The sequence below is a fragment of the Gambusia affinis genome, linkage group LG04, assembly GCF_019740435.1.
Source record: "Gambusia affinis linkage group LG04, SWU_Gaff_1.0, whole genome shotgun sequence".
NCBI classification, from domain to species: domain Eukaryota; kingdom Metazoa; phylum Chordata; class Actinopteri; order Cyprinodontiformes; family Poeciliidae; genus Gambusia; species Gambusia affinis.
In genome coordinates this window covers 11843312-11870313 of record NC_057871.1, presented here as the reverse complement: position 1 = coordinate 11870313, position 27002 = coordinate 11843312, and the positions used below count along the sequence as shown (strand labels likewise).

Here is a 27002-nt window from a genome sequence, read left to right as displayed (position 1 = left end):
GTTTAAATAAAATCTATTAAAATTTTTAACTATTCCCAGGACTAGCTGATGTTAATAGACTTGATTGGTTCCGCTGTCGACCTGCTGTGCGCATCCGAGGATTCTCAAACTCCAGTCCTCGAGGGCCGCAGTCCTGCAGCTTTTAGATGTGCCTCTGCTGCACCACCCCTGAATAGAATAATTAGGTCATTAGCAAGGCTCTGGAGAACTGATCTACACAAGAAGGAGGTAATTAAGCCATTTCATTCCAGTGTTTAGTACCTGTGCACTAAACCACAAACTCAAACTCGAGGCCTGGAGTTTGATACTAGTTACTGTCATTTTGCGCCTCACCATGAGAAAATATAAGTTTTCACGACTTTTACTCGATGACCAGGTGACAAGGTAGCACTTTGTAAAGTATGCAGAAAAAAAATATAAGTATGACCTGGAACGGCTTGAATGTTATCAAACCAAACCGAGCAGAGCAACTACCGTTCATTAGCTGCGGATTCCTGCGCAGGGGAGCAGAATATTTCGTTTTCTTTGGTGCGACACGAAACGACACAACTGCAACTTCAAGCTCAGCAGCGAGCATGAGTATGGCCGTCACACCTCAGCTGAAAGCAGCATTACCAGCAACGCGACGGGTGGCGCAGACAGGCAGCAGACCTTCCTGACACGGTCAACCTCTGAGCTGAGCTTCTCTGGCGCCTGAACACCGCTGTTTCTAAGGTAAGTTAAATAACATCACCAACTGCAACACAAACAGATGGCAGAGTGAACAAGCGCCAAAAATTTAAATTCTGGTGCAGTTTTAGGAAAAGTAGTAAAGCTTTTACCTGTACAGCATTCATCAGCTGATACCATACATGATATTGTTTACAAGCGGATATTTTGCGAATGTGCTGAATGAGAAAAGCCTATTCTTTTACTTGCCATCCGTAGCCGCGCTGCCGCGGTTGAATGATCCCGTTAACGAAATAAAACCTGGAGATGTAATTGCTATGCGCAACAGCTTAGGAAAAATAACGCTGGAAAACCGCTAGAGAACAAGTCAAAGCCACTTTTTCTCTCGCTCTCTGTTAGCTATGCTAAGCGAAGACTCGTTGCCATAGCAACTGACAACAGCGCCACTTTATCTATCTGGATTACATGCTAACAAACACGCAAATGTTTCCCACTCAAAAAACTGAACTTTCTGTCCGTTTATGTTTTTTTCAGACCTGGTGTTTATTTTGCGATTATTAAAAAGTGATCGTGTGAATACAGCGGTGGTTGATTAGCTAATTTAAACATCTGCTCTGGTGATCTGTCAGAGTTGGTGTGTGGGTCGCCTTTTTTTTTTAACTGAACCGAAACACCAAATTCCGCTGCACATCAAAATATTATTTTTATTTTTTTTACACTTGTGATGACAATTAGTAGCAAACCAGTATTATTGGTTATTTTCAAGTTGGGCAACTCTAAAACATTCATATTACTTCCAGTCAGGAGAAACATGTTGGTAAAATTAAAATATTAATTTAATCATAAGTCTGTCTGTGGAAGGAATAATTTTGAACCAATTTGCACTTAATTTCAGTTTCCTTGCTTCTTGTTGCATTTTGTTGTTTTAAGTTATACATTTGTGATGTTTAGTTTAGTGTTTTGCTAAAATGATAGCTTTTAGCATTTTAGCTGCAGCAACAGTGTAAACATTTCTGTGTGAAAAGTATTATGGACACATATTAGCACTACTTTAGTTCCATTATGTAGACCTTTCCAGCTGAAGACATTTTAAAATGTCACATCAGGAAATGCAGCAGTGCATAAATGATGGCAGCATTCCAATATAAGCAGAAAATGATATTTGGTCACTGATGGGAGTTTTCCATTGTTAATGTCACTGTCGCTGTGTCTTTCATACTGTCGCATGTCAAAATGAGGCTTTAAAAACTTTTTTTTTTTTCTGATTCCAACATTTGTTCAGGCACTCTGTGGTACATAACCTTTAATATGATAATTAAACTCATTCATTACATTTGATTTAATCAAAGGATATTGTGTTTTATTCCACTGATTACATTCAGAAGTAGCTGTATGTATGCTGCATGTCAGTGAGTCTTCAGACTCCTACTCATCTGTACTCATCAAAGCCCTTGTTCTCCAAGAGATCTTTGAAGTGAAGGCTTAACAACAAAAGGAAACATCAGTTAGCAGATGCCGCTCCGCTCAGGCAGTGAGACAAAGCAGTGCGGCAATATGTGAAACTGTGGGAGGCCTGAATTAATTAGCCATTAAATAAGACAAGCAGCGGGAGTTAATTTTAAGTTGGATACCCTGGAGCAACCCAGATATGATGAGTAGTAAGAATTGACAGGAAAGTGAAGTGTGGTTGAGATTTCTGTTTGTTGGTGAGCAGCTGGCTGGCTGCAGGTAGATACCGAGGACCAAGGCTAAGAAACGGTGAAGCTGCTCACTGAAAAACATTTATGCATGGCAGTTGGTGACTAACAAAGTATAAATGCATGTTTTATTTCTTTTATGCACCCACTACTGGATCAACATTGCCACACTGACATGTTAAGACCTCTAACTTTTTGACATTTTTTCAATTTTTAGCCAGAAAGTTCTGTGTATTTTCTATGGATATTATGTAATAGACAGAAATAAAGTAGAGTACAATTGTGAAGAGGAAGGAAAATGATGAATGGTTTTCACACTTTGACTAAAAATATGAAGTGTGACTTACATTTGTATTCAGCTCTTTTGAATCAGTCAGTGATTTTTGAGACACTAACTTGTCTGGAATCAGATGTCTGGATATGTACCTGAAATGGAGAGCTTTATTTCTATTTTGACTTTAACTAAAATATTTATTTGTATTAAAAGCTTTTATTAAGCTTTAATCAATTCCATACTGTTGAACAACATAGCATGATAAAACAGCAAAATAAAATATTTATAGGCTATATAATATCAAATTTGATATTTTTTAAATGTGCTTATTAAAAATGAAAATTGTTTATGATCTTACCTTTATTTGTATACGAATTCCAAGCATCTATCCATTTCCACTGATACCGGAGTCACTTTGTTGTTTGCTTCCATTTTTAAAAGTCTGGCTGCTTCAGTGTATTTCCACTGTTTTCAACCCATAGAAGAAGAGCACCTATTATATGTTGTGCTTATAGGGCTCAGCACTGCCCCCTATCAGTGAGGCTTAGTATTTTCTGCCTCCCTACCGCATTTTCACTGCACATTTTATGGCCAATTAGAAACTAACTGTACCTGTAATTAGCATGACATGCAATGGTCATTTTCCAACTTTACATTTTCATCTGAATGGAGAATCGCAAGTTGGGTTTATATTGATATTAAATTACACACAGGTGGACTCTTTTTATCAACTAGTTGACCTTTTAAGTCAACTGGTTACACTTTATTTTATTTAGTGTAGTCAACAAATAGGGCTGAGAAAATACTCAATGCCGTAATTTTCTTTTTTGTAATATGTAATATAATTTTTTAGTATTTTAAAAGCCATTTGTCTTTTTTCTTCCATTTCACATTTGTGAAACATTTTGTCTTAGTTTTTTGCATAAAAGACTAAGACAAAAGCATATTGTATTTTCCTTGTGCCTGTAAGGGGCAAAAATTAGAAAAATAGTTTGCTTTCACGTGTAAAACATTGGATCCTTTTTAGGAACTATGAACAGAGCCCAAAATTTAAATGTTTTAAACATGAGTTTATCTCTTTTGCACAACGTGGTCATGATATGAAAGTAAGTACTTATGTTTTGCAGCAGTTTGAAGATTTGCAATTATAACTTCTAAAGACTTTTAGCAAGGACCTATTCCTCAATTAGATATTTTAAGGCTATCATTTTTTAACAATCATCATTAGAACTCCTCAAACCTTATCTCAGTAATCTGCAGCCATAAGCTCCTGGACAGACTTACCGCTTTGAACATTAAAATAATAAATACTGATAACGAAAAGGAGCCTTGGAAAAAAATCTGAAAAAAAGTATTTTAGATAGCTCAAAATATAATTAAGAAATGGCAATTAACAGAAACTGTGAAGGTCAAGTTCAGGTGAAAGACAGAAACTTTTTTAAGGAAAAGACCATGTGGGAGATATTGTACGAATATTCAATATAGGTTTATAAGGTTGCTTAGATTTATGAAAATAAAGTGATGGTGAGTTATTCCTCATTTCAGCTTCATTTGCATATGTAACAGTGTTTAGGTTTAAGTTGTAGAATCCGACTTTGTTTATACTTGTCAGTGCAATGGGGAAATAGCGCCCCCTCTCTGTGTGGCTGGTTATATGTTGCTGGCCCCTGTACTAAGTGCCAGTCTGTGAAAGCTGCACAAGAGGTGAGTTGCATTTTCCAGCACACAATAGAAAAGTGTTAGCAACATAATAAAACATCATTTTTATTAACTTAGACAAATAGTGTGTAATTTACTATTTACTAGATGTGTGTCTGGCACTAATTTTTGTACTTTTAGTTTAGTTAATATTGTAAAACACTTTATGTTCTAAGTTAAAAGCTAACTTAACGCTCTGTTGTAGTGTGCTGAGTGAAGCTGAGCCGTTGCACTGATTTGGACCACTGATATTTTCTCATTCAGAAAATAAACTGCCTGATCACCCAGAAACTCCTTGTCTTCATTAAAAATCTACACAACGCAGAGTCGAGGGGTTACTTGGGCCGGCCTGGTACAGTGGAGTGAAGCAGAACCCGGTTATGCATAAATTGTATCACATGCTTTTAAACCACCAAGAACATAAAACTGTCAGGGTTTTCCAAAGGCAAAAGAGTTGATATGAGTAAGAAATGCATACAAGAATATAACCACAATCCTATTCAGCTTTTACCATCTCAACAGGGTAATGGTGCCTTCCTGCGAGTAAATGCTAAATATACAAAGAAGTATTTTGAAATAAAACATTCTGATCTGATGAAATCATCTATTCTTTAATCACTGTAGGCTCTGTGGAGCCTGGCAGAGTTGCTGCAGGCAGACAGGCAGAAAGCCAAGCAGACACACTTCCAGTTCAACATCAGTGAAGTGAGCCAGATCCTGTCTGTACCAAACACACATTTAAACAAGCCCGTCTTTCATCCACGTCGGTCTCCCTCTGTGCTTCTTAAACACACATAACAGGATGTTGTTGTTTCTGTCTGTTACTCACATTTGAATTAATCTGTAGGCATAAAGACATCTAAAAACAGAGCTCAGGAGCCTAGCTCACAGCTCCTCTGTCTTCCAGCACTGTGCCATCTGAGTCACCATCACAGGGTCATTTATTGGTCATTAACTTTGCATTTAGTGAGACCACATTCTGATAATTGGTACACTGTGATAATTAACACCTGCAAAATTGCAGTAAAGATTCATCCTGTCCCCAGAGACACACACACACACAGTGTCACATTCCTCTGATTCTTTGCCTTTTTTACCCTTGAGCCCCACTGGATATGAAGCATTGCACCCTCGTTTGTTGTTGAGGTATGCAAATGTGGCACATCAATCTGTGTTTGGTTGGTTTCAAGCCATGCCCATCCCTACTCCTCCTACCCCCCTCCTTACCCCACCTCTTTTTGTCCACACCTCCCTCCTCAACCTTCCCTCTATCTCCCTCCTGCTTCTAAGTCAGGGTGCTCATGTGCGTGGCGGAGGGCTGCTGCGCCCACCTCCATATCTTGTCCATATGCAAATAGGACTTGCTTTGATTACAAGACAGCTGCATATTTCATTAAAGTCACCAGTGGATGTGTAGGGGAAAAAAAGGCACATCTCCCTGGAAAGGTGAAGGTTGTTTATCTGGTGTGAATGCTGCGGTACCTAGCTTCTGTTTAGTGTTAGTGAGGAGAACAAACTGGAAAGCGGGCTGCCCAGGGACTTCTGAGCTTTACTGGGACAGACTGATGGGTACATTAGTTAAAGCTCACTCTGAGGCAAGATACAAGTGAATGTTTACAGCACGAGCGCTGGAGCAAGAGGTGAAATAGCTATATAACTCGCTGAGGCTAAGGTTTCCCTTGCAAACCCTTTGCGTTTTTACTATTGAGATGTAACAGCCACAAACTTTAGTCCATTCCATTCCTGTATTTGAGTGGCTTTGGCTGTATGTTTTGGGTTAGCTGATCTACGGAAGGTTAATCTTTATCCCAGTCTCAGATTTTCCACTGTTTCCAACAGGCTGTCTAGATTGCCACATGTGGATCCATGTACTGGCTAAAATAAACAAACCCCACATCATGACCCTGCCACCACCCCGTTTCACAGTGAGGGTAGTTTGATCACGGTGATGTGTACGGCACACTTTTCATGTTTTGTTTGCAAAAACTGTTGAAACCCATGCATCCATTTCCTCCCTCTTAGCATTATTCACTACTTTGAAGTTTGAGGTTGTCACAAAATATAAATATGTACAAGAGGTACACATTTTCTTACAAGGCACCATACATGCTATTTGCCTCCTGGTTACAGCAGTGTGGTGAAATTAGGTATCTGACTTGTCTCTATTCGGTGTATAAGGATGTCTTGTAGCTTGCTTCTTTTGTTTTTAAAATGTCAAAACTTTCCCTACTCTTTTCGTGCTATTGCTTAAAGATGTGTACAGTGGTGAGGTGTGGGGGATGATGGTATCTGGTGAACAGATGCTGGCACTCAGCCAGCTCCAGTGGAATTCAAAGACACTGGAAGAAATGGGAGGACTGATTATACTCTGCATAATCAGTCAGAGACGACTGTGGATGATGCTGAGCTCTCCTGCTTTCTTGACAGGACTGATTGTATTTATGCAAGGATTGAAATAAGGGCGGGGAGGCAGTGAGATGCTAGCAGGTGCAAGGAGAGCTGTAATGAGTGGCCCCCACTGCACAGCCAAGGACATATACCCAGGAGGAACTGATTGAATGCCAGGCCAATAAAAGGAGGCAGTTTCATGCACCATTGACCCAGTTGGCATCCTCACAGTCACACTGCGATGAAACCCCCTTCGAGGTCACGATAATATGAATTACATTTTGTTCCTCTGCGGCTTGTACTGCTCTGAGCTAGAATGAAACCAGACCCTTAAGCCAATTTTCCTTTTCTTTTCCTTCTGCTCCTGCTTTCCGTCCGCTGTTTTCATTGTACGTCAAAGCTAGGGGAAAATCAGATTGAGTGTTTGTTTGGACAGAAACGAGAGGATCAAATTCTGGTTCACAATAGGTGGGGGAAAATAATCAGATCTGAGCCTGCAGCATGCATACAGCCGGAGAGATTGTCCTTTCATTTTCTTTCTTGGTGCTGCATGTCCCAAAGCGAGCTAATAGAATGCTTGTCTTGTATCTTTTCAGCCATGAACTTTACTCTGTCTCAATTACATTCAGTCTGGAAACATGCCTTGAAGCTAAAAAAAAAGGGTATTAGCTCAAATAAATTATTTGAAGAAGGATGTCCACTGATATTTTATCAGATAACATCTGTTTCTGGAAAAAAAAAAGCACATTTTTGACACTGGTTCATGCTGATAACTTTAGAAAACAACAATAACAAAAAGGCAAAAGGTGTGCAAGTAAATTTGTAAAGAGATTAGAGTGCTTTTCTGTGTGATCCAAATCTGAACCTTTTCAATCAGCTTTGGTTCTATAAAAAACCTTTTATGGTTTCTCTTTTTTCATACATTCCCTCACACAATCTGACTTTCATTTTATTGTTATTGGAAAGCCAACTCCTCTGAAAAATATTGCTCCAATATCCTTAAAATTGCCATTGTAGGATCCAAAATTTGATCCTCAGATAAGCACTTCTGCTAGAGAATCATTATGAATGAAACTCCAACATTGACCCAATAATTTAAATTGGAAGAATTAAAAAAGAAACATTTATCGTTTTCGGTCTGTCTCTTGTTGGTCTGTGAAATCCCAATACGATGCACTGAAGTTTAGTTTGTAACCTAACAAGATGTAAAAATGTTCAATATCTGTTCTAAGATTTTGCACAGACTAATTGGTTTTAATGAGTGATTGTGTAGATGTTTATTGACATTTTTTCTAAGACTAATAGTGAAGAAATCTGGAAGTAAGAAGCAATAAATCCATTGACATTGTACTTGTTTACATGTGTTGGTTTGTTTTGTCATAGATGTATTTTTATTTGTGGTAAAGAAAAATCAGCGTTGCACAAAGAAACCTGGGTTTGTGCTTGTTCAAGATGCAGATCTTGTTATTGACTTGAGTAAGATCAAGAACAGTTTGTGTTGAGAGATCCGTTTGATTTCTGAGGAAACATTTAACATGAAACCAAACAGAAAAGGGATTTTGTAAAGTAAGTATGTCTGGGACTTTCCAAAAGCAGCTTGTCTCTGGATGTGTGCTGCAGATATTGCAGCAGTGCCTCCTGCTGTTTAAATATCAACATAGCATTGGAAGCTGGAGGTGCGAAATAAATAAAAATATTGTCCTCTTCCTCATCCATAACATTAATGTATATACAAATTCACAAGCATCTCGGTGCCCTTTCCACTCCATCGAGCTCTGCCCACTGCTCGCTTGTGTTATCAGTTCACTGTTTTCTGCAAAAAATAGAAGTTAAGCTCATCTTATTTACATTTATATGATCAGATTTTCCTCCTTATAGAAGGTATGCAAATTTGCCCTTTTCAGGAGTCTTGAGTTTGTATGTTTGCTGCGAAGGGGACGAGTAAAATAATAGCAATGCCCTCCAGGAGGAAACGCACCCAAGTTCTGATTTTCTGGACCTCATGAATTTTGTGATGATCAGTTTTGTTTACCTCATCTTCTCCAGGATTTATTACGATGTTTGAGCTGTAGGGATACAATACATGAGATTGATGTAGACTCAAAATGTCTGTCTTTTCTTTTCTTTTCTGCCTTACAATCCAGTGATTTCAGAATATCATCTTTCATTTTCTTCACCTGACGGCCTCTAAATTCATCCATCAGATTGTGCTTCTTGTGAGAGGGAAGGGGGAGGCAGGGTGTGCTCGGCCATCAGTATTAAATCCTCTGTGTATTGGAGCACAGATGGGGATAAAAGGCAAGTACGAGCACTGGCTGGATGAGAAAAACCTCAGTGAGACATAAAATGTGTATGAAGGTGGACATTCAGCTCCAGTAAAACTTCTAAACCCCCTTGTGGATTGAATGGCCGAGCCTCCCTCCTCTTTGATGTTTGTGCACATACAAGAGTGTAAGACTGTGTGTGTGCGTGCGTGTGTGTGTGTGATTGTAGTGGGCAGATAAGACAGAAAAGCACTTGAGCAAATTGCTTTCTGCCCAGGTCGGCATGTTGCCAGCGCCGGTCTTTATTCTTTAGAACTGTCATTGCAGAACTTCAGGCCGGCTCGCCCTGTTGCCCTGCTTCAACACTCTGCCTCTCTTTACCTTCTAGCAACCTTATTGATGAAATGCTGATGTGGAATATTCAAGTGACATTCCAGCTAAAACCAAATAATATAATCAGGTAATAAGAAATTAATTTTCTCCATGGCTGCACTTTGGCTGAGGTGTTGATGCTGGGATGGAGGAGAGAAATCAAAAGTCACGCGATGCAGGTGGAGGGCGGTCTCTTGGTAGCCTCTCTGCCCTCTCTCTCCTTCTCTGTGTGCATCAACATTTCTCATGACACACACTGATGGTTCGACAGCCGGCCCCCACCACCGCACACATTCGCACACCCTGTTTCTCCTGTGCTCATACAGATTTCCAGATACTTTAACGTTAGCGCTAAAACCAGCCTCTCCACACCATTGAACTGTAAATGACCGACCCAATGGACGCAACATCATATGCACATAGACAAAACTAAACTGTCAGGGGAGAAACCTGATGAATGCCATTGTGAGTGGCAGTGCACTGATAGCCTGCTGGTTCAAGTCTGTAAGATATACTGCTTTGCAAAAGTTTTCCACGTTAGAATTTTATACAGTTTTTGATATTTAAAGCAGATCACTAATCTATTTTGTTGAGGGTTTATCTGGTAGTGCAACTCAAAGTACGTGCATAACTATAAAATGAAATATTTTTCAAAAAGTCTTTATGAATAAATATCTAAGTAGGTGTGCTGACATCCATAAGGGTTTTCATTTACCCATTTATGGATCATTTATGTGCGACATATGGGATTGTGGAAGGGGACATGTGGAAGATTTGGGTCAGATAGGATCAAAATGGAAGTTTTTGACCTACATATGAAAGGCTATAAAAATGAAAACTAAAGCTGGAAAATCCTGGGAAAATCCTGGGAATTCACATAGTGGTGGCAGAATCATGCTATGGGAATATTTCTCTTCAGAATGTCTGATGGGAAAAATTGATGAACTGAACCCAATTGCCTGCCACACTTTTCAGATTTTTGCATTACTTTGTGTTCAAAATACAATCGAGCCTTATGGTTTTAGAATAAAAACAAAAGAGGGAAAGTTAAAAGGGTGGGTTTATTTTGTTTGTTTTTCTTCTCACACCTCCAGGTTTAATCCTTAATCTCTCCTTTCTTCTCCATTCCATCTGCTTTTGTTCCTCATGTTAGTTAATTAGGAGGCAGAAGTCCATCGGTGTCAGTGCTCTTGTGTTTTATTGTTCCTCCTTCTTGCCAACCCCACCCTCCCTCATCCCCCCCTCAGGGTGGAAACATCATTAGCCCTCCCCCACTACGTATAGATGCACACACATTTCATGCCAGAGTCCCCACAGCCCATCCTGTTCTGGCCTGGCATGGCGATCCATCTCTTTCCTCAACCGCCACCCACCCAACCACAACTATCACCCCGCACCGCCCCTCCACCTCCCCGCACGCAACCCATCTACCTGAGAGCATTTATCTTCCCGTCGCTCTGTGAGCAGTGGCCGACGCAGTGAAGAAAGACAGGCTGTGAGGAGGGTGGGAAAAAAAAAATAAAAAAATACTCTCTGGCAATATGCAAAAATGTGAAAAGGTAGATGCGGGTTGTCCTGGCAACGGCTCTGAGGTTATTTCCAAGCGCTGATGGAAATCAATGTCATGTGCCAGGCAGGCAGGCACCTCCGTCCTCAGGAAAATTAGAAAGAGTGGGGGGTTGATGGAGGGGAGGATGAGGAGGAAGGGCTGGAGGGACAAAGAAATATGCAGAGTAGAAAACACTTTTTTCTGTTCTGAAGGCTTGCTCCGATGTTTTTAGTTTTGCCATAGGTCATGTTTCTTTTGTTACCGCATCAGCATCTTGAATAAACAGTACTCCGTCTCTGACACCAGCCTTACTTCCTTCTTAGGTTCAAAAGGGTGAAAACAAAATTCTGTTTGTGAGATAAATCAGTTTTTTTTTTTTTTTTAAACATAACTGTGATTGACTTGCCTACTAACATTCAGATGACCTGGAGGATTAGCTCAGCCTGGCAGGCCAGAGTTATGTTCATTACTAATTTATTTTCCTGAATTAGCATCACCCACCATTGATTTTTGAAAATTCCAGCTCAGCATGACTGATTTTGAACCTTCTCTCCGCAGACATCCTGTTCTGCTGTGTGGCATTTTCTACTGCATGAAGCTGAACAGGGTTCAAATTTAGAGCCACTTTCAGGGACTCAAATGCTTTTAAGCTTTTTCAAGGACAGCTTTTCAAATGTCGTCAAGTGATTTGTCATTCACGTTATAAACAATGTCTTCCTCAATTATTCTGAAGGTAAAGGTATTTTATTCTTAGTATAAAATAACTTAAAATTGAGTGGTTAAATACTCGCGTTGCTAACATAAATGGATAAAAGTTTTAGTGTAGTGGTTACGTAAATAAAAACAAATTCAAACATTTTAGCCCAAATGCAAAATGGAATGTGAGGAGGAACTAACAAGGTGGTGGTTGCATCATCGTGTGTGTGTGTGGTTTTTTTTTTTTGGTTTTTTTTTTTGTCAATCAGACAGGGAAACTGCTGAGGTGGAGACTGATGAAATCAATACGGTCAATCCTGGAAATAAACCTGATGGAGGCTGGAGAAGAATTGAAACTGGGCTGGAGGTTCACCGTCTAGCATGACGACAACCTGAACATACAAGACCTAAATCCAACAGAATTTTTTGGCAGGACTTGAAAATCAGTGTTCAAAGATGGACTTCACTCATTCCAAGATTTTTGTTCTTTTTCTGACTTATAATTAACAAAACAAAAACGTGTAGTTTTGCTTCAAAGTTATGTATGACTTTTTGTCAGTCGATCATATAAAATTCTGCTAAAATAAAAAGATTTGTGGTTGTAATGTGAGACAATGGGGGGGAAAAAAAAAAAAACACTTGGTATGAATTCTTATTTTTTCATCCTGGCTCAATTTGACTCGCATCAGTTCAAAAATTACCTGTTAAAATAACAGCTGTTTATAGTGTTTTGCATTTCTTTTGCAAACAAACAAGCTACTAAAAGTTTTTTTTGTGCACGTATCCAATGCTAGCCTGCCAGCATTAGCCATGTGCAACATTTTGTAAAACAATTTTTTTTCTGCCAGTTAAGAATGAATATTTTGCCTAGATTTGATTTAATTACCCTTAAAGTATAATTTACAGTAGAAAGCTCCGCAGAGCTCAAGCTGCCACTGATGAATATAACCATGGCAGGCCGCCGTGTGGAATAGATGAGCCGTGTGCGCCAAGCCAATGGGTCCTCCCTCTCATTTGCATATCTAACATGGAATTCACATTCCGGTTGACACATTTTCAACCCGCCACTTATCCTATTACTGCCTGTCCCCTGTCTCAGCATTGTTTGCTGTGTCTGCACTCTCTCCTCTTGCCAGCCTGGTTCCCACACTGTTGTGTGGCAGGGAGTTCACAGGCTGTTTAGATGCTGCAGAACTGGACATAACCGGGTACGTCTAAAAACACCTGCTGGCACATTCTGCAAGACAACATGAAAGGAAATATTCACATCCAGTGCACCTCTAATTCCAACGGATACACTGAAAACCAGCTGAATTACATTGAACATTGAAACAGTCTTTGTTCAAGTAATTTTAATATAAAATGTAACTTGGACATTTTTTATGGGTCATATTCTAGGTTGATGAAAAGTAAGATGAGATATTTTCTTCAGACGCGGCTGCATGCATGCATAATTTCTTTGTTGCCTCGTGTGTATTGTGCAAGTTTCCATTATGGAGGTAATATTTTGTCATTAAGGTTTAATTTTTGTCGCCGCCTTTGCTCTGCATGTTTAATTTGAGTCTTAAATAAACTCCCCCGACCCTGCAGCCATTTCTGCCTCCATTTGCTCCTCTCCCTCCCTTCCCTTTCCCCTTCACTAACTTCCTCCCCCGTTTCCTTTCCCTTTCTGATCTTTTTAGAGGGCAGCATTGTGCTGCAAGTGAAATACATTTCCTTGGGCAACAAAAAGGAAACACTTATTAGTGTCAGAGGATGGGTTACCTTGTTCACCTTCACCACCACCGCAGGTTACATTCTGTTATTATCTGACAGAGCCGCAGTGGCATTTGGTTCATCACAGGACTGCCGACTCAGAGTGTCATTCTGCAGCGAGCCGTTCAAAGTTTCATGAATTCTTCAGCAGGGGTCCTTGGTATCTCTAACACAAGACATCCATGGCTTTTCTGTAGAGTTCTATCTTAAATTGTTGTGCAAACTGACTCACAGCAACACTCTAAACTCTGCAAATGTAAACCCGACAAACTGATTCTCTGCGGTGGAGGAGTTCAGCTGGATGCTACTGCCGTGTCACACACTGATCTGCTGATCCATTTTTGATGTGCTGTGTTAGTAGACTATGGAAGACATGAATATTCATGAAGGTGCTGAGAGCCTGTACATCGCACAGTGATTTCCACCCATCAGGCTATGCAAATTATATCTGCTCACATCTCTGTTCCACCATACTGCCCCTTTTTTCTTCTTAATTAATGATGCTTGGAAACTGTTTTCAGTTCCAAGAAGATGGGCAGAATTAGAACTGATATTAATGTTAAGCAGTTATTAAGGACTTGTGCTGTTCCTTAAGTCATCAAGAAAATATTTTCTGTTATATGATCTTATACATCTTCATCCTCAAACTGATTGTATTGGACCGTGCAGTAGATTTAAAACATGTTAATACGAATTGAAATGAGAAACTCTTCTCCGTTTGTAAATCTTATTTCATACTTATCGCAATCCTACATGTATTTACAGTGCTCTGCTAAAGAATTGCACAGATTCTTAAGATTTAGATCTAGGCTTTGACTAGGCCAGTTTAATACATGATTGATCTGTATGTTTGGGACTGTTGTTCTGCTAGAGGACGGATAACCAATGATGGGAATGAGATCTCATTTAAGGTGTGAAAACAAGTGCAGGGAAAAAATTTGTTCTGTAAATGTGACTACAGATATAAAAGTAGCATTTACAAATGCATAAAACTTTATTTTGGATGTGGGTTTTGTCATTGCAGAGGTTTAATTGTAGAACCAGCCTTTAGTTCATTAGTAGCACTTACACACCAAACTAATAATTAGTGTTTGTTGTTTTTTTATTTTTTTTTGTTGCTTTTTTTATTTTTTATTTTGTGGGTTTGAAGTCAAAATAACATAGAAACCTCTGCTGGAAGATGAGCCTCCATACCAGCCTCAAGTCTGCTGCAGCCTCTAGCAAGTTTTTTTTCTTTCTCCTGTATATGCAGGACCATATTCTGAGCGCTGGTTAAAATGTTGGTCTCTTCTGACCAGATCACCTTTGCTATGTTTCTTAGATGCTTCCTGGTGAATATCCACCGGGACTTCTTATGGCTTTCCTCTTGCCACTTTTCTACATAAGTCAGGTTTTGAAGTGCATGACTTTTAGCTGTTCTATTAACAGATTCTCCCATATGAGACATTGATCTCTGCAGCTTCTCCAGAATCACAGTGGGCCTCTAGTTGCTACTCTAGTTAAGGTTTTCATGTCTAGATTAAGATTCATATTTAGATTGGGGTCTGTTATTTTGATGAATTCTTGCTGGTATCTACAATTAGTCTTTCAAGATTTTATTTTATAGTATCAGAGAAAAAATGGACTCAACACAAATGGATGTCAGACTTAATTTTTTTTTTTCTTTAAATAATGGTTTGAAAATCATGTTAAATTCTTCTGCTTTCCATTCTTCTTTGTGATCAGTCAAATCCACTGGGGTTTGTAGCTGTAATTATCATGTGAAAGTTCAAGGATAATTTTGCAAGACAATGCAAATAAGTATGGAAGATTACAAAGCCTTTCCTGTAAAACCATTTGAAGACTGACAATTTTTAAATGTAGTTTTCTGCTGGTTCCTTTTTGCATCCAGCTTTTTCTGTATTGTGCATTACATATGTGTAAGTTGAAGTAAACCTCTTTGCTCATCAACATTAAACTACAGAATGCTTTTAAGCGTTTGCATGAAAATCTGACGACGTCCACCATCCCTCCCCCTCAATCTGCACTTGTACATGATGAAACACACCTGGCATCAGGCACATATGCTGAATTATAAGTCGTCTACTCGCCTCATCGTCTATGGCCAATATGGGCCACGAATCTCCTTTTCATCTCAAGAGATGAAAAGGAGATGGAGGGCAACCCATAAAGAGGAAAAGTGAGGAGCAGGAGGGGGGTAAGCGATAAAGCTGACATCAGGGTCAAGTGCTTATCTAGCATCACATTTCCCTTTGAAATCCGCCTATATGAATATGTTCCTCCTCACACTTTTAGAGGCTTTGATTGCACATGTGTGAGTCTGCGAACAGTCACATAGACTAAGAGCACGTGAATAAAATCGGAGGAGTACAGGAAAATATTGCTGGTTATTTTAAATGTGTGTGTGCAGCACAGAATGTATGCAGGAAATGAGAGAAAGGGAGAAGCCATTCAGCATGGAGGTAGTCGCTCACTGACAGGCTGCACTGCCACGCTCAGCCAGTTCATTGCTGTCATTCCTTACTTCTTTTGACATTTTCAATTATGTCTTTCACACATGGCTGGGCACTTGTTTTTTCTTCTTCCATGTGCTCCTTATCGTCATTCTTCACTTTTCTCTCTCGCTCTTTTGCTCCCACCTTCCCAGTCTGTTCCTCCACCTTGCTCATTCCATTTCCTTTTTAAGTGGCTGTTCCCTCTTTGCTTTGTGTGCCACAGCTGTTCACATGCCGGGGTTCAGGTAGCCCTGCGATCCCATTACTTCCTCAGTTTTTCTCAGCGTGGCGTGAGAAGGGCAAGCGACGGGGCCGACAGAGGAATGAAAAGGAGGCTGTCAGAGATGTCAGGGAAGTCCTGTTCAATTTATCAACTGATACTGAGGGGGTTCACATGGGGCAAGGTGCAGAATGTATGAATGAATCTGTATATTTTTTCTATTTACATCATGTCCTCCACTAAAACCTTTGAGGGAGATTAAAATAAAGGTATATACTGTGCATTGGGGTTTTGTTTTCCTAGCTGTTCAGACATGGTTGCAATCATTTGTGTAAAATCTTCACTTCAGCCTCAGATTGAAATTATGGGAAAGAAATAATTTATTGTGATAAATACCTAAATGGTGTCAAACTGTCGTTCAGTTTGTTGTTTTGGTGTCAAATTCTTGAAAGCGTAAAGACAACAAACGCTGTCAACTGTTCCAACAGGTACATCAAAAAATTAGAAAAATAAAGAATAACCCTTTTCATGAAAACAACTTTAATTTGAAGTTAAAATGTATATTTTGACTATTATTTAGGTAAATATGCTATTTATTGTAACTTTGAGGACCACAGCCTTGACAGAATGGCACTGATTGCAAATGATGTCACATTTGCCCATTTATATTCATAAATGCACAAGTTGCCCAGATGTTTGGACAGCGTACAAACAGAATGTCAACATCTGAAATGATTCTGAATTGATATTCAATGGGAAAAACTTCATTCCAATGCATTAATAAATCAATAGTATGATTTATACTGGCTGGGTAGGCCCACGTAACTTTGTGCTAGTGAGTGGTTTCTACAAACACGGTCTTCTTTTCACTCATGTTGAATCCTCTACATTTCAACCAACATTTAAGCAGCTGTACAGAGTGTTTCAATACTGAAACATATTGAAGTGAAGCTCCCAGGACCTTCGTCTTCTTCCAAAGTTATAATAACTTCAGAAGTCGCTGTCTGTTTGTATTCTAATTATCTGAACATCCAGGCAACCTCTAATAAATATTAATGAGCAAGGGTGACATCATTTGTGATCAGTCCCATAAGGGAGTAGGGTCTCTTTCCTTTCCTTCAATTAGAAAACACATTTTTTTTTTCTTTATGTCTTATTGTTCTTTTTTAAACAAGATACATTTCTTGGTGTAACTGAAAAGAACTATGTACATGGTTAAATAAGAAACAATATGACAGCAGCTTAGGTTCTGCTGGCTGTTCCTGGCTCCTTATTAGTTTTCCTCTCTGTTGCCTCAACTCAGATTGCGTCTTACATAAATGTCATTTGTCTTCTTTTCCTAATTTGTTCAAACTTTATTGAACACATGATAAGGGGATATCCTCAAATTACCTAAATCATAAGTTGTATAAATCATTACCATAGACGGAGGAAAGAAAAATTACTATTTAATATTTCAGTGTTTGCTCTGGTACTAATGACCTGACTAATTAATGGAGTCCCAATGAAAACGTAATGTTATTCTCCACCAAGTGCGTCGAAAGACCCCAGTAGCAGATAATTTTCTTTTTGGACAATTTTGATTTACTGATTGACCAATAATCTGACTGACTAAGTGATGGCTTTTGTAATGAGAAGAAGCCCATTTTTCTCCATTAAGGTAAACTTGTGGGGCGGGGGTCCCCTTACGTTCAGCCATGATGTAATGTGTATGTTGTAATGACCTCAGCATAATCACCACCATTATGACACAGGCTCTCAGCTCCCTAACCCACTCCATCATCAAAGTGTTGCCTACTCATGCCTCCTCGCTCCTCTTCAGCACAGTCGGGCTGACAGATTAGTGGAGCAGCTGCCAGATCTTTAGACAAATCGCAGCAACAAGGCTCTGTGTGATTCTGGATGAGCCAGACAGTGGGTGCGTATGCGTTTGGCGCCTGCCAATCCAGTGCCCTTGGTTGTTCTGGCTTTCATTTGGAGGCAGCCAATGCAGCAGTAGGCCAGATATCTGTTTTTCCAGGCAAATCAGGGGAAAAGCTTGCCAGTTCCTTTTGCCCCTTTATCCCCACTCTCCTGCTGACTCTTAACCCTGACCCTTTCATGGGGGGTTCCCCCACTTGGCAAGAGAGAAGCCAACCAGAGAGGAGGAAGAAAAATGTTGGAAGTCAGTAGTGTAGGCTGAAAAAGAGGAATGAGGAAGTCATGGTCAAGGGCTGATTAATGAGCCTTTAATTTAATCAGCAAGTCCCATCTCACCACGGCCTCCCTCCACGTGGCTCTGAACCAGCTTATTATTTTAGCACGTCTGCGATTGCCCCCGGACCCCTTCCTATTTCTCCACCACATTCCATTCTTTTCTAGCCTCTCTTCTATACAACACTCTTATCTGTGGCAGCATGGAGGATATGACTTGAGGGGAATGATTAATTGAGCATTACAGACCATGAGGGATGCCTTACTGCACTGCATTTATTTTCAGACCTTATGATCAGATATCTAAATGGAAACTAACAACACTGCCCATTGTCACACAGCGATTGTTCTTTATATTGCATGTTGGCTTCTGTTGCACTTGGTCTATTCATTTAACTAACGGTTTAATAATAACCGCATGTTTTTATCATTAAGGGCAGTAACTAACGTCGTTAGCAAATTAATCTAAATTATTCAGCAATGTGATGTTCTGTGTAATACATAAATATAGCTGATCTAAAAATGTATTCATAAAATTTGCATTACAATCAAGTTAAAAGTATGAGGCGGTAGCAAGAATGAAAAAACTGTCTTTACCCAACAAAAAAGAGATTCACAAACTTAGCATTGTCTTTTCTTTATTTATCCATTTTAGTTGCTTAAGCATAACCAAACAGATAGGATAGCCAAAATGTAAGCTACCATGCATTACAAATATTAGAAAAAATAATTTTGCTACAACCAAAAACTTCAATGCTATTGTTGGGTTTTTATGTAAAGATCAACATAGTAATTGGTTGTGAAGTCTTTTGCTTGTATCTGCCAAGTATTTTCCCCAACATGATGTTGTTGGATCATTTTTCACAGTTTGCTTTCAGAGTGATGTGTGGCCTAAAATTTGATGGATATTGGTCTCTTCTAAACAGAACACCTTCTTTGAGATTGCTGTTCCCTACAGGACGTCTTATTGACTTTCTTCTTTCTTCTTCTTCTCCCATAATGAACGGGCTAGTGAACTGAACCAACTAATAGATCTTGTGTTAACAGATTCCCCCTCCAGAGTATTTCAATAGGTCTGAATACTTTTACAAGGCACTGATGTTCTTGTCAGGGTTTGCTTCTTAGAAGGAAAAGCTAAATTTAAGTCTGGTCTAGCAGTGCCAACATAAACCAACACTATGCCACAAAACTGAAGTTTTTTTTACTTCAAAAAGTTTGAGTGTGATAGCACAGGAACAATCCCCACAATACTTTTCTGTTTCTGAAATGTTTGAATAGCAGACTCGAATCCTGTAGCAGCCCCACGCTAACGGCACACAGTATCATCTAAAACCAGCCTCACCTTGCCTTTCATCACTAACACAAGTTGTCACTCTGCAGACTGTTCACACCCTCTCTCAAGTTTTGGGTCAGATAAAACAGCGCACACAGCACCTTCTTTGGCAAATGCAGAAAGCGATTCATTTATTGCCAGATAATTAGAAATGATGGCAGGTGAGGGTAAAAAAAGCGAGGGTGGAAGGAGTGATGGAATAAGAAAGGCTTTGTAGTGAGTCAGAATGGAGATGAGAGAAGCTCTTTAATTCCACCTCTGATTACTAAGTGGCTTCGTCCATTATCTTTGCACAGTGAATAGCAGAACACCATAAAAGTAAAATGTGACTCATCCATCCCTGCCGGTTATCAAACACAGCGGCATACGGGTGCCAGTCCCCCCACCCCCCATCTGTCCCCAGGGAGATTGACACAGCTCCTGCTTAACATAGTCCTTCAGAAAGTACACACAGGTTGTGTCCTTGTGTTTCTACATTTAAAATCTATTGCTGTACTAACCCCTTTGGAGGCATTAACAATTGGTACATATGTGTGTGTGTCTGTAAAATTGCATATGTGTTTTCCTTCCTGATCCGAGACGTGGTAAGGAGTATAGGTCCCCTCCTCTATCCACGGCTGTGGTTCTCCAAGAGGTATTACTTCTCTTATTGCTGCTGAAAAGTCCCATCAGTGCCAAGCGCCCTGATTTATGTCCCTGATCCCACCACCTCTAGCTCCTTTCCATTAGGCTTTACAATATTCCCCCCATTGTTCAGCTCCCCACGTTATCAGCCCTGCCCAGGCGTGTCAGCAGTACCGACCTCGCACACGATCACGTTGAGGACGGATGGAGGGAGAGATCGAGGACGCAAGGAGAAGAGAAGGGGGGAGGGCACCGGTGTTTAGATGAGGAGGGAGATGGGAAAGTGTGAGGTGGGGGATGTGAGGGTGGTTGAAAGTGGGGGGAGATGGAGCAAGAGGAGGCTGAATGAAATGTGGAAAAGGAGGTGGAGGGGCAGCATGTAGAGGGAAGTATAGGCATGGGAGATGTCCATCTAAGCCTCAGTTTTATTGGTCCTGAAAGGTTGGAGGGGGTGAGAGTGGATGCGGGTATCGGTTAGACCAAATGTGAACAGACTGTGATGATGGCAGGGTGGAGATGTCATTTAGATGCATTACAGAGGGGACATTCTCTTAGTGTGCGTCCATTAAGATACCGTCTTTATTGTCTCCGAAAGGGCTGTGTGTTCTGCGCGGTGTTGACGAGATAAGGTGTACGCCGTTGCTGCTACTGAAGGAAGCTTTTTGATGTGGATCCCATTCTGTCAGTTTCACTCAGCCTTGCTGCCTTGAAGAGAGAGGTTTGGATGAAGACGAGGTGCACTTTGTTAAAACGGCTACCTTTTAACTCGAAGGGTGTACAAAATAGTGAGGGCAGATGCAACAAAGCTGTTAAGAGCGCCACAATGAATGCTTAAAAAGGCAGCCTTGAGAAAGGTCGAGAGAGGCGCACGAGAGGAATGCGAATGAATGGGAACAATTTAAAGAGATTCAGGATCAAGGCTTGTCTTGATATTGTGTGAGCAAGATGGAGTGGATGAAGGTGATACTGAAGAGGTAGAATAAGTGCACTGAAAATTTTACATCTGGTGAAATTAATCCAGTTCTGTGTCATCATAACCCAAATACAGTTTCTTAAAAAAGTTTTCTTTTCCTTTCAAATTTTTCACATGTTCATATTTTTGGGATTTTGCAATAAACTGACACAAACTAGTTAATTTTAAGTTAAATGAATATATGCATTTGTTTCCAGCCCTTTTTACTCTGATGCCAGTCCACCCAATTGGCCAGAAGAACACCAATCAAAGACGTCACCTTATTTAGAAATACCCCATATGTATATTGCAGACCTATCAAGACATTGTCATCCATCCACACTGATAGGACAGGCAGGAACACCACCAATCAAAGAACTAACTTACTGATATTGTAACTCTGGAGGAGCTGCACAGGTCCACAGCTCATCTGTCAACAGAACAGTGATTAGTCATATTTTTTTACAAATCTGGATTCTCTACAAGAGTTGCAAGAAAAAAGTTTTTATTTTTGCTTCAGCGGAGACAGACTTGCTACTTGTGATTTAAAAAAAAAAAAAAAAAAAAAAAAAGCAACTAACACTAAACACCCTTCCATGAGTTACGGTGGGATATTTCTGGGATGAACCCAAAACCTGCTGTCTATTGGTAAATATTTGAACATAACAGATGTGTACTAAACTTTTGCTACATGTTGAACCTCAAGCAAACAGTGGTTCAACAGCCGACGTTCACACTCCACCATTGTTGGCCTGCTAGGTCAAAATACTCTTTGGTGAGACTCGATCGGTCATCTCCCAGCCACTACTGGGCTAGCGTCCAACTGCTCTGCCAAAATCCAAGATTGTGGCAGAAGTTAAACTTCCTACAGTAAAATGTCTTAGACCAGTGAATCTGTTAAAATGGCTTGAGTTAGATTGAGCTTGAGCTGTTTTGTAATAATAAACTGTCATAAATTTTGATACTACACCTTTTCAGTTTGATTAGGTAAAAATTTCTAATTGTTTTTCCTTCCGCTTGACATTACAGGTACATCAGAAAATTCAAGATGTGTTCCAATGAAGCTCATTGGTGAGATTAAAAGTGTCTTTTGAAAATAGCAATAATTAAGTATAAAACATATTTTTCATTAAGTCCACATTCCTGTAATATATTTTATTGGTCTGATGCAATATTTTGAAGTTTATCCTCATTAATGCCTGTTTTCATTAGTCTTAAGTAGAAAATCATCATAACTAATGAAAATAAAAGCATTAGTGTACATAATGTATTTCATTTTGTAAGCCGAGTTAATGAAATAAATGGACTTTTCAGTTATGGTCTAATTTATAGAGATGCAATTGTATGTGGTACTTTGCATTGATCTATCAGATAAAATCCCACTAAAATACCTTAAAGTTTGTGGTTATAAACAATGCCAAAGATTATGCGTTTTGAATAGTTTTTCAAGACCTTGTACATATTACATTCCTTTCTCTTTCAATTCTGCAAATGCCAGCTCAGACAATGACATGGTGAATTTCAAACGAGTTTCAAATCAGCCTCATTTCATGTGTGGCGAGGGGCATTGAAGAGCTGAATCCTTCCTTTAAAAAAATCCCTTTGACACGCACCTTTTAAGTGTAAGGTGAGAAAAGATGGATGAGAGGAAGAAAGGAGAGGGAGGAGGTAAGCAGGGCGGCTGATAAGCTTGCCTGCCTGCAACTCTGTAGAGAATAAGGCAGGAGAAGTTTTAATATCTCTAAATCAGTTGCACGATATTGAAAGTGTCATCTAATTGAAAATGATTTAGGACAGCGGGCCCGCCTGGCAATCATATATAAATTCACTCCTGACACCAGCTCCAAAGTCTCTCTATTTCTGTTTTATGAGTCATTTGCATGGTGGGGGCCTCAGAGAGTATAAACCATGCAAATTATATGGAGCGCTGCACAAGGTGATGTATCCCCTCCCCTCCTCCAGCTCTCCATCTCGCTTTCATTCCCCCCTTAGCCTCAGGAGAAATGCTTTCTGCTTTCCTGCCGCCTTTGTCCAGAAAGTCATTTATTTTTCTTGTTGTTTGCTCGCTTGTTATTTTGCAGCTTGCTGCATAGGTTGGGGAGAAGGAGTCGGCTGCCACCCCGTTCGACTGAATGACTGTCATCTTCCATTTGTAGCTCCATGTAATACGTGGAAGTTATTTCCTTATTCGTAGGGGGAAAAAAATAGATGGAGATACTCACAAAAGAAAGTGTGGTGTATATCTGCCCATAGTACATAACAATGAATATCCTTGTACTTTAATGTGGCACTGAAAGCTTTGGAACACATCCATGCACTTTAGACTATAATTCAAAGCAATACCTGTGCCATCTACAGCTGGACACTAAATAAAGACTCGTATCACAATGTCTGAGTTGGCTTTCTTCTCCTTAAGTTCTGTCATTAAGATTCGCTTCTTCCAAGCCATCGGCAGAAATACTCCACATGAAGGGCAGCATAAAATGCACAGGAATTCAAAAGAACGTTTAGAGAAAATAACACTGGTAAGATGAGACAAGTGGATGGATCACAGTAATTCTTTTCCTGACTGAACGCCTTTCTTTTGAAGAGCTGTAAGCTCAGAGGAGCTGGCTTTATATGTTGTAACCTTTATGACCCCTATAAAACATTTATGATCTAAAAAAAAAAGTTCTCCACAGAGAAAGTCCTCCTTATGACAGGAGATAATGAGGAGGAAAAAAGAGAGAAACTGAAAGTAAACCAATCTAGAATTCATGTATGTAGTTAAAGTTTGTATCCTTTGGTGGGAAAAAAGCAGTTTAATCATTTTCAAAGCAGTTTGGGTCAAAGTGAAGAGCAGACGTCTTACATAAATGTCCAGTGTATTGCCTTTGGCCTCTTACTGTTTGTTGTTCCCATCTTGTAAAGTTCATAAGAAGATAGCTGAGTTTGACACCAATGACAAACAATTTGGCATTTGGGGAAAAGTCAAATCCCCAAATCCAAATGTTGTTGTTTTGTCTTATCAAAACAACAACAAAATAAATTTTTGTTTTTTTGAGGGGGATTCAGTCCACCTTGGAATGAGACAAGAGTGAATTTCAATAGGAGAGCTGAAATGATCACAAATATAGGAATGTTTTGGTTGTAGTTTTCAACTGTGCTTGTATTTTGATTTTTAGCGTTTACATTCTGCCTAGATCTCACTATTTCAGATCACTTCTTTGTAATGAGTTCTCAGTGTATTCTTGTATTTGTTCATTTCCTTGGATGAGTTCTAGCCCTGGTTATGTTTGCCTTTTTGCCTTCTCTCCCAGCTGCACTTGGTGTGTAATCACCCACCTGCACCTTCTCAGTAATCAACTCCCCAGGATTTAAGCTCCTCCTCACTATTTGTCACTCACTGATGCTTTCTTCTTCCTGTTCCCTCTCATCCTGTTTTGTTTTTAAATTGTCTTTTCACCATCCTCCTGGCTTCTTTGGTTCTGCATTTGGGTCCTTTAGAAACAGCTCTAACCATGACAGAAATATTAAAAATAATAATTTAGCCATGTAAAAAATGTTTTTTTTCATTTTTATTCTCTAATTGAAACATATGAAAAAATTGACAATTCTTCTCATTTCAGTTTTTTGGTTCCAGCATTGGTTTATGATAGAAATCTTTCCTTCAATTCTCTGCTTTTTTGCTTTGTAAAATCTTTTTGGTTCATTTAGCTAGAGGCCCCAGGACAGTAGCAGTTATTAAGGTGTCAGTAAACATGCATAAGGGAATATCCATGCACACTGTATAATCTAACATGCTGAGGCCTTTTGTTTCAGAAACTGAGCTAAGTAAGTCCTTGGGGGGCAATTTGTGTGTAAACATGTGTGCCCTTGTTTTTCCCCTGGATCTGTGGTTTTGCTCTATTTACTAGGAAGCATTGCGGTGTAACATTGCAAGTGTGTGCACACATTGTCCATGTTTTGCTTGTACACCTTCGCATCCTTTCAATTAATCAAATATGAACCGCTGTGCCTACATTACAATATTCTCCATTTTATTGTTTTTATTTGTGCCTATATGCATTGATAAGCATATGCAAATGTTGGGACTACATATATGTGTGTGCACATTCAGGAGCTGTTCAATGAATGACTGCAACACTCTAAGTGTTGCCTGGGGAGTCACTGTGTGCGGTGGCGGTCTTGTTTGTCTTCTGCTGCTGTTCAAACAATGGCTCCCCATGGGGCCACTCTCCACCTAATTCAGAGACTACAGAGAGGGAGAAGTTGATGGGGGCCAACTTACACCAGCTCAATAACACACCTCTTCACTAGCGCACACACACGCGCACAACTGGGACAGATGCACAAGCAAACACCAAAACATACTGTACACAAAGCTGTGTAAGGCTCCACCAACTGGAGCCTTATGGCTGTACGTTACACTTTCTGTTGTGCTCACACACATGCTCACACACACACACACACACACTGTGAAAATTATCCTAGTGTGTCCATGTCACACAAGAGTTTTCAAGGTTCTGTCATTGCCTGTAGAATAAATAAATTACAGTTGCATCACTACGAAACAATTTGGTCATATAACTAAAAGTAATAAAGAAGGAAAGAGCAAAATAAAAAAAGTAGAAGAAGAATCTCTGAAAACAAGATTCTAGATTGTTAGCTTAGCTACAACATTAGTCTGCAGCTACGCTAGCAGTAATCACACACTGTAGTCTACCTACTACAGTTTGAAAACTAGGTCACAAATTGCCACTTTTTCTTTTTTTTTCTCTTGTTTGAAAACAACACATCAAGACATAAGCAAAAAATAAAAGGACAGCAGTTGTCAGTGAACTGTTTATTTTAATTTTTTTGCTGTAGAGTCAAAAAAAAACACTATCATCTGCTTTCTTATTTTGCTAATGATTTGCTGCTCTATCTTAAGCAGCCTACCTGTATGTTTCCAATGCACAATTTCTTTATATGAACTGTAACTAACTTTTTGTCATGAGTTTCTGCTTATTTATGTAAACAATATTTGGCTAAACTGTCAGAAACGGGTATAGTTTTGGTGCAGTTGCCCAACACAAAACCACAAGCATAAAGGAATCAGTTTGTACATATGTGTGGCCATGTGTTACTAAGTGTGTGTGGGTGTGTTTTTTGTGAGCGCTGTGGGCTCATTACAATGTTAGTGTGGGGTGACTACCAGGAGAATAGACTGTAGAAACAAGTGGATTAGGACTTTCTAATAAGGACAGGCAATACCTCTTGATGGATGATAGCCTTCAGAGTGTATTGCCATACATGAAGGATGTCCGTGCTGTAGGGGCTTCAGTGTATGTGTATGTTCTGGTTTTACTGTGTATGTCCTCATGGTATCATCACTTTTGTCAGTGTGTGTGTGCGTGTGTGAATATTAACGCCTTTCCCTGTCTTTCTTTTCTCCCATTAAAACAGCCTCAATTTCAACTACAAGTGTCTTTGAAGACCAAAATAAATATTTGCCATTCACAAATGCTCAAAGCCTACTTGAGCAGCTTGGCTGTGCTCAAAGAGTATCATTGATAGATTTGCTTGGAAGTACAAAGGAGTCCTGGGTAAGGAGGCATGGACGTGTCGGCTGCTTGTGTAGTCAATGGGACCCTTTTACAAGCTCTTTAGGAGGATAAAAAGCATGTCCTTTTTCACCATGACACTGGTGTCAGTGTGTTTCAAAGGTGCTCCAGGGCCATTTAGGAATGGTGACAGTGCCGCCTGCTTTGATTAAAGCGCTGCAGAGCAGAAAAGAGAGAGGCAACTCTCTGTTAAGTGAATATGGAAATGACCTACGCCACTCTCTTTTGCTCCTGTGTC

The 27002-nt window shown here is 39.7% G+C and overlaps 1 long non-coding RNA gene across 3 annotated transcripts in view; it reads left to right on the top strand.

Annotated features, from left to right (window-relative positions):
- The first annotated feature begins 215 nt into the window (after positions 1 to 215).
- LOC122829275 overlaps positions 216 to 27002 on the top strand; it is a 60171-nt gene continuing 33384 nt past the window's right edge. For all 3 annotated transcript variants that reach the window (XR_006370350.1, XR_006370349.1, XR_006370348.1), the window contains exon 1: positions 216 to 714. This is a non-coding gene — a long non-coding RNA (uncharacterized LOC122829275). The remainder of the gene's footprint in view (positions 715 to 27002) is intronic.